This window comes from Hibiscus syriacus, unplaced genomic scaffold (genome assembly GCF_006381635.1).
Source record: "Hibiscus syriacus cultivar Baekdansim isolate YM2019G1 unplaced genomic scaffold, ASM638163v2 tig00111338_pilon, whole genome shotgun sequence".
Classification (NCBI taxonomy): domain Eukaryota; kingdom Viridiplantae; phylum Streptophyta; class Magnoliopsida; order Malvales; family Malvaceae; genus Hibiscus; species Hibiscus syriacus.
The window spans coordinates 4,710,478-4,718,598 of NW_024063064.1; the positions used below are offsets into that span (position 1 = coordinate 4,710,478).

Consider the following 8,121-nt stretch of genomic DNA (forward strand, 5'->3'; position numbering starts at 1 on the left):
TCCTCTTTTTTATCCCTATGTTATCTTCTTTATCTCCTCTTCCTTATTTTTTCCCCTCCAAAGATTATACAAAGCTTTGAACTTTAAGGTTTCCAAGTATCCTCTAAAGTAACCAAGGTAAGAACTATAATGTCCTCCTTCCAAGCTTTGATTCAAGTCTCTAATCATAAGTTTTGGTTGAGTTAACAAAAAGTTTGTTTTAGAGGGGTTTATAAAATCTGAGAATTTTATTCCATTTTTGGGGAGTTTTGTATTATATGAATTATTTCTAGTACTGCCTTAAATTCTGAAATGAGTTAACAACTCATTTTTCATTGTTTTAATTATTGCAAGAGAATGTGAGAGCTTAAAGGAAAAGAGTAGAGAAAAGCTAACTCTTGGGTGATTCAAGATGTTTTTCAGTCACCTAAGCACAAGGTAACACAATTCTAACTTGACCATGCAACATGTAGTTTATTTTATGTGCATATTTGGTATGTTGTCTCATGAAAGAATGCTAGAGTAATTTCATGGTGAATTCGTATTTGTTGTTTGCAAGCATGAAAATTAGCACCTTTTGACTTCTAATATACCAAATAAGACTTTAAAACATTTTCTAGTCTTAGGAGAGTGAATGGGTGAGTTTTGGGGTATGATTTCGTGCTCAAAACATATTACATAGGTTTGTCCCATAAGTATCGATACCATGGTATTTTTCAAAATATCCAAGCAAATTTTGGTATTGATACTCAGGTGAGTATCGATACCCAAGGGGTGAGTATCGATAGTGTGCCAACAGTATCGATACCCACGATAATTTTTGGGCAACTTTGGTTTAATCGGTTTGGGTCTTTGGGCTTATACATTCTATGTTCACGTAAGCTTTAAGTATTTGATACAAGAGGAAACAATCAAATTAACTAAATTCTCACCTAGAAATCAAGCAAGATAGGATGACATAAGACTTGCCTTTGTTAACGCTCGGAAATGGCTAGGACACTCGAGTTACTCTAGCATTATTCGATCATCCATTGTTTGAATATTTGGATATTGTTTGTTTGGTACACATCTGATACACGTAAATTTTGGGTTGTACTGGTACGAATTCTGATGCATATAAATTCTATAACCGTATATTTTGCTCAACTAGGTTCGAAATGTGAGTTTATGATACACATAAATTACGGTCCTCACCCCGACTTCTCGAATATCTGAGATAGACTAAGGGCTACAACTGATGCACGTAAATTCTGATTCTTACCCCGAAGTTATCCATTCTAGATAAGCTAGTGTGTCATTCGAGATGCACGTAAATTCCTCCTATCACACCACTTGGTATATCTCATGTTTGTTATGTACTTTTGCATGTTTATAACTTTTTACATCGGCATCTAATGTAATAATAATATATATATTGCATAGTTTTCTCATGGCACTAAGCTTGTGAGTTCAGCATATGGAATGTGTTTCCGTGCGCAGGTTAGAGGGATCGTTGATAGCCTATCGCATGAATATATTCCAGATCAACGTTGCAGAGTATGTCTTGAGTCTACTTTAAGAGGGTATGTATTTAATATGGAACTTGTACTTATTCGATTTATAACTCTGGTTTATTTTAAATTTATGGGTTGTATTTGTATGTATTTGAGAGACTCTCGTATTATGTAAACTTTAAACTATTTGCTTATGGTATGATGAATGATTTTGGTAAGCATAAATTGTTTTGAAAAGAAATTTTTGAGTTGACCATTTCAGGTTCTGTGTGGCATCGTGATCCATGAATCTTCGGGTCGGGCTGGATTAGGGTGTACACCTCTTTAAATAAATAAATAAATTATTTGAAATATATAAATAAATGAATATGGAAATAAATAAATAATTAAAATAAATAAATAAATAAAATTACCTTCGGATTTGTTTGCCAATAATTGCATACATGCGTACGATTAACCCTTAGTAATCCCTTCATAATAATATATGCGAGAAAATATGTGAGATTTTTTTGAAGAATGGTGTAAAGATTTTGGTTGGGGGCTCTATTCATAGCCATCCTCACATTGCCCCCGAAGCAAGGTCAAAGGTTCGTCGCGTTCTATACAACACGAGGTTAAGGAATCTTTTTCAAATTTCAAACCTTTTGTGAATGCGATAGTTTGCCGATATCTCGGGTATCTCGCATTCTGCGTAACGCGAGGTATTTAATAGTAATATTAAATTGCATTATCTGAAAAGTGCATCCACGTTGGACGTACCTCGCGCTTTGTAGAAAGCGAGACCTTTCCTCGTGTTTCTTAGGATGCGAGTTAGTCCTAAGTGTACAATTTAAGGAGTATTTTTCTAACAAATCTATTATGGGAGGTAGTGTTCAAAAAAATAATTTATGGGGGTCTTTTTATATAATAATATCGTTCCATTATGCGTCGGGTTAGGAAGCGGCTAAATAATCGTGAAAATAAAACTTGAAATGTGATAATATATATATATATTAGGTTAGACAAATTTAAACTACATCATTCTTTATAATATTTTCGATTACAGCTTAAAATATTACCTTCTTCCTATTATTAAACTTGAAATGTGATAATATATATATATATATATATATATAATAGGTTAGACAAATTTAAACTATAGCATTCTTTATAATATTTTTTATTACAGCTTAAAATATTATCTTCTTTTTATTATTTTCGGTTGTTCGAAATGTGAACTTCTTTGCAACATTTAAAATTGTAACCGAAAATGTTACGAAGAATGTCAAATTTTCAATTGCGTCCAACTTAAAATATTATAATTTTATAACATTTTCGATCGCGCCAATTTTCGTCCTTTTTTTAATCTTAAATTAGGTTTTCTTTGTTTAGAATATCGCGCAAAAATTCCTGTTGATTCTCAAAATAAACAATATAGAATTAATAAATTGATATACATAAGAATACATATATCATCAGGTTCGAATTCAAATTCTACTTGAACACTTACAAAAGAATAATCAATGGACATCAACATTAAAAAAAACAGACACGACGGCTAAATATTTCAAAGACCAGCTGAAACTAATCCATGCAATGTGACAATACCAATAAGGGTATTTTGATCATCGACCACAGGCAGAAATTGTACCGGAGAAGGAGGTGATTCCATCTTTTGCATGGCTTCCACTGCCATTGCATCCGGACCGATGGTTCTGGGTTTCCTGATATTAACCATTACGGATTTGAGTGAGTTTGATTGAAAACAAAACGGTTACTGCAATGATCAGAAACTTAAAATATTACTACAACATATACAAGCATTCGACATTCGGTTTACCAGTTGCACATTTTGCCGACGGTAAGCTTGAATATGGCTTCACCACTAGCCTTAAGAGTACGCCGCAAATCGCCATCTGTAAATGTGCCGAGCAGGTGATATTCCTCATCTATAACCAGCAAGCACCCGCATCCTTTACTAGTAAGCTCCAACAGCTGATCCATTATCAAATCCTTCCTTACAAACTGGAAGTTCAGGTTGCTTCTTCATTATATCTCACCTACATAGAAAAGCACTTATCCATCGGTCTAAAGTCCAACAATTTCTATTTCTTAAAATTAATTTCTTTTCTTGACTTTCAAGTTTCCCACAAATCAATTCTATATTTAAGCAACGAAGAAACCATCACAAGAAAGAAAGGAAAATCTGAGAGGAAAATGAAATAAAAACAGAGAAAGTTTCAGATTCAAATATCCATTCATCTCAATTAAATCGACAATGATGTGAACCAAGAAATTGGAGTTCACTTAAATTCATCATACTCAATAGTATAGAAGTATAAATAAGAAATCAAACTCTTCCAGTTTCCTTTTAGAAATTTCACCATTCTACTGTTTCTCATATACTATTCAATAGTAACATAAAGAACCATCTTTAACTCTAAATTAAAACCCAGATCACAAACAATGGAGAGGAACCAATTTTATCAATTAAAAAAATCAATGAAACCACTAATGATCCAGAATCTCGTAACCAGGAGCAGTTATATTTTGTGGGAAAAAATGATCTAAAACCAGCTTTTAATCAAAACAAACCTTAAAATTAGGCTTTTCCCAATCCTTCCAGCAGGATGATTGGCCGCGTATTGCTCCTTAGTCAAGTTCTTAGCTCCCATTAGCGCGATAGCCACCGTGTCTCCAAATACCATCTGGATCGCCGTGGAAGTAACCGGCGCCAAATCAAACGGACACAATTCCCTCTCCAACGGGATGCACGTTCATATCGCAAGCGTTTGCCAAGGCATTGCTGGGAACGGAGGTAACTGAAATGAGATAAACCCCCTTGGCTCTAGCACAGGGATGAGACGCAGGAGTTCTTCGGTGGAGCCAGATTTCGAGAATAGGACGAGGATGTCGGCGGAGGAGAGCGCGCCAATGTCGCCGTGGAGGGCATCGAGAGGGGAGAGGAAGGCGGAGCGGACGCCGAGAGAAACCAAGGTCTGGGAGATCTTATTGGCAACGAATCCGGATTTTCCGACGCCGGAGAAGAAAATGGTGCCGCGGGAATTAAGGAGGTTTCGGTGAAAGATAATGCTTGGGATAGATCGAGGTTCTGGAAGAAGTAATTGAGGTGACCTTGTTGGGCTTTGAAGAGGTTGAGAAGGGTAGTTTCCGAAATTCGCTCTTGGTGGGGATATTTGGGCGGCGGAGATGGGAGGTCCGGTGGCGGAGGAAGCGATCCATTATTGGATTTGTTGTGTGAGATCCGGCGCTTTGCTTTTGATAGTAGCCAAGGAATGAAGAAGATAAGGCGCGAGCGAGACAAGTGGAGTGGCCTGTATTGGGGCTTTTTTATTGGGTCCGTTGTTTTTTTTTTCCTTTTGTCGGTAAAGAAGGGATAGTCTAGTTTTGGAGACTCTCAAAATTAGAATGATAATTGATTTGAATTGAAGTAAAAATTTTAAGGGTAAAGTATAGTAATGGTCACTGAATTTTCTAAAGCTTTCATTTAGCTCTATCAACTTTTAAAACTTGTAATATAATTCCCCAACATTTAGTCTGTTTACAATATGATCCCTCAACATTTAGTCTGTTTGTAATATGGTCCCTGACGTAACTGTTGGGGGACCATATTGCAAATGGACTAAATGTTGAGAGACTATATTGCAAGTTTTAAAAGTTAGATGACCTAAATGAAAGATTTAGAAAAGTTCAGTGACCATTACTATATTTTACCCTTTTATTTTACACGTGTAAACAAACAAATAAGCAGCTGATACTTATATATATATATAAAAAGGGTAAACTAAAATTAAGGTCACTTAATTCTGAATTTAGTAATAAACATGTTACTTTTCTTCTAAAAGTTATAAATAAATCATTTAATTAAAATATTATTACACGAAAATAGTGATGTGACTTTATATAATAACGATCTTATTCTTTAAAATTTATATAATTTATTAATTTGATCTTTATTTGAAACAATTTAATATATTTAATATTTAAAATTTTAAAAAGCTTATCATTTTATTCTTTATTCTTCTCCGATCAATGTTATATTATTTTTTTATAGTTTTTATAGTATGATAATAGTCTAATACCAATGTGTTGCTATTTTATGACACAATGTAATTATTCAACTATTAATTTAATTTGATGGAGTCGTTTGATTTGATGTATCGTAAAAATAGATTAATAATTTTTTATTAATATAGGATGATTACCATTGGTATTAAAAATATTAAATATAAATGATTAAATTTATTGAATTATTTTAAATAAGAACAAGTTTAATAAAATATAAATTTAATGAATTAAAAATTTATTATATCATTATATCAAACGTCCATTTCATTCTTAACTAGGAAGAAATGCTTGTAATATAAAACAAAGTAATTTGTTTGTTATTAAACCTATAATTAGGATGGTAATGGGTAGGGTTTTTTGTCATCCAACTTAAAAAAATTATATATCCTTCACTCGACTCTGACCCTACCGTTTTTAGTGTAAAATTCAACCAGACCGACCCGGTATAAATTAATTATTTAATTAAATAATAATAATTTTTAAAGAAATTATATCATTATCCTCGGATTGAGTCGGGTTGGAGTTTTTTCACCCTCCATCCAAATCCAATCTGACCCAACCTCACCTCATAAATCAATCTGACCGGCTTGAACCCAAATTTTTTTAAAAAAAATCCGATCTAATCAGATTGAATCAGATTGAAACCTGTCGAGTGAAAATGCCATCCCTACCTATAATTAAGCGAAACAAGAGAAGTATCTATCCAAAGTTATTGTGTATTTAATGTTTCTGTCTGGCGTAAACTTCGTCTGTTCCCTTTGGTCAATTCCCATTTTGAGTCCCCAATGATGCCTAAATTAAAATTGTGTCCCTATATTTTAATTGGACAAAATTCATCCCTAAACCCAGATCAGGTCGGATTTTAGGTGAAGAGATAGAATATTTGAATCGAGTTTAAATCGATGAAAAAACCAGTCCAATTAGACCTATACTTATCTCTAATTTGAAAAAATAATTTAAAAAATTATTTTAATTAAAATGTTATGTATTTAAAATAAGGGTAAAGTATAGTAATTGTTACTGAACTTTTTTAAAGCTTTCATTTAGGTCCACCAACTTTTAAAACTTGCAATATAATCCCCCAACATTTAATCTATTTGCAATATGGTCCCTCAACATTTAGTCTATTTGCAATGGTCCCCGATGTAACTGTTGGGGGACCATATTACAAACGGACTAAATGTTGGGATTATATATTTTAAAAGTTGGGGGACCTAAATGAAGATTTAAAAAAGTTCAGTGACCATTACTATACATTACCCAAATTTTAATTATTATTTATAAAAAAAAAAATCTAAAATAATATCATACCGTTGTTTAAAATTATTATTCTTTTGATGGCATGTTTAAACAGTTATATTTAAACATTTAAAAGTATGGAATTTGAGAAGTTAATGGTCAAATATGATAATTTTTAGCTGTCAAAGACATGTCATGAACTCTGAGCGTTTTTTCAAAAATCACCGGTGACGGTATATTTATGATCTAACACCGGACTATATTTCCCGATCTAACACCCTTAGCAGTAAAGCGCGCCCCCTGCACCGCGCTATACACTGATTTGACGTCGCGTGGGGTAAGGAGCGCCCCCTGAAGCGCGTCTTATGCTGACATGGATACACGTGCGTAAAGTGCGGGGTAGGTGTATAATTACACATAAGGCGCGGGGCAGGGGTCGCGCCTTACCTGAATCTGACACGCGTCAGGAAGATGCGCCCCCTGCCCCGCTTACCCATAATTACCCCATACCTCGACGCTTCACACCCCAATCTCCCTATAAATACCCCATCCTCAATCACTTTCATCACACCAAATTCTCTCAATTTCTCTCAACTTCTCTCAAATACTCTTATATCTTCTAAGGTATATTTTTATTATTTTTAATATTTTGTATTTAATTTATTTAAGTATTTAATTTATTTAATATTTACTTATTTTTTTTTTTACAGATATAAAATGGCAGACGATCTACTTCGCTTGGATGCAAATCATATATCTCGACACTTTGCTGATACGGTAACATTTTAACGTTTTAATTTAATTTAAATTATTAGTAATAATTTGTTGATTTATTTAATGCATGATTATTAGATTAAGAATTAATTTTTAATTATTTAATTTTAGGAAGGACCGTGTATTAGATCCTTTTATTAGGAATCTTAAGTTAGATACCTAGCCGTGTCTTTAGTAGATGTAGATTCGTTTACATAGGTAGATATCAGGGTCACTGTAAGATAGAGTCAGACATGTTTTCTGCCTTAGTACAGCGGTGGAGGCCGGAGACCCACACATTCCATCTTCCATGCGGAGAATGCACGATTACACTTGAGGATGTTTCTATTCACCTGGGGCTTCCGGTGGATGGAGATGTGATATCGGGGATCGCGCAGGGTTCCTGGACTACTTTCTGTCGGGATAATCTAGGACGTGTCCCGAAAAATTTTAACGGTGGTCGGATACCATTAAATTGGTTAGATGCCAATTTTCGTGATTTGAGCGAGGACGCGTCTGAGGATGAAGTTAAAATGTATGAACGGGCATGCATACTACAACTGATAGGAGGGTTATTGATGCCAGACAA

General features: G+C 34.0%; 1 pseudogene; it reads right to left on the reverse strand.

The window, feature by feature from the left end:
• Positions 1–2,889: 2,889 nt before the first annotated feature.
• On the reverse strand, positions 2,890–7,844 carry LOC120159020 (annotated as a pseudogene).
• Between the last annotated feature and the right edge of the window lie 277 nt (positions 7,845–8,121).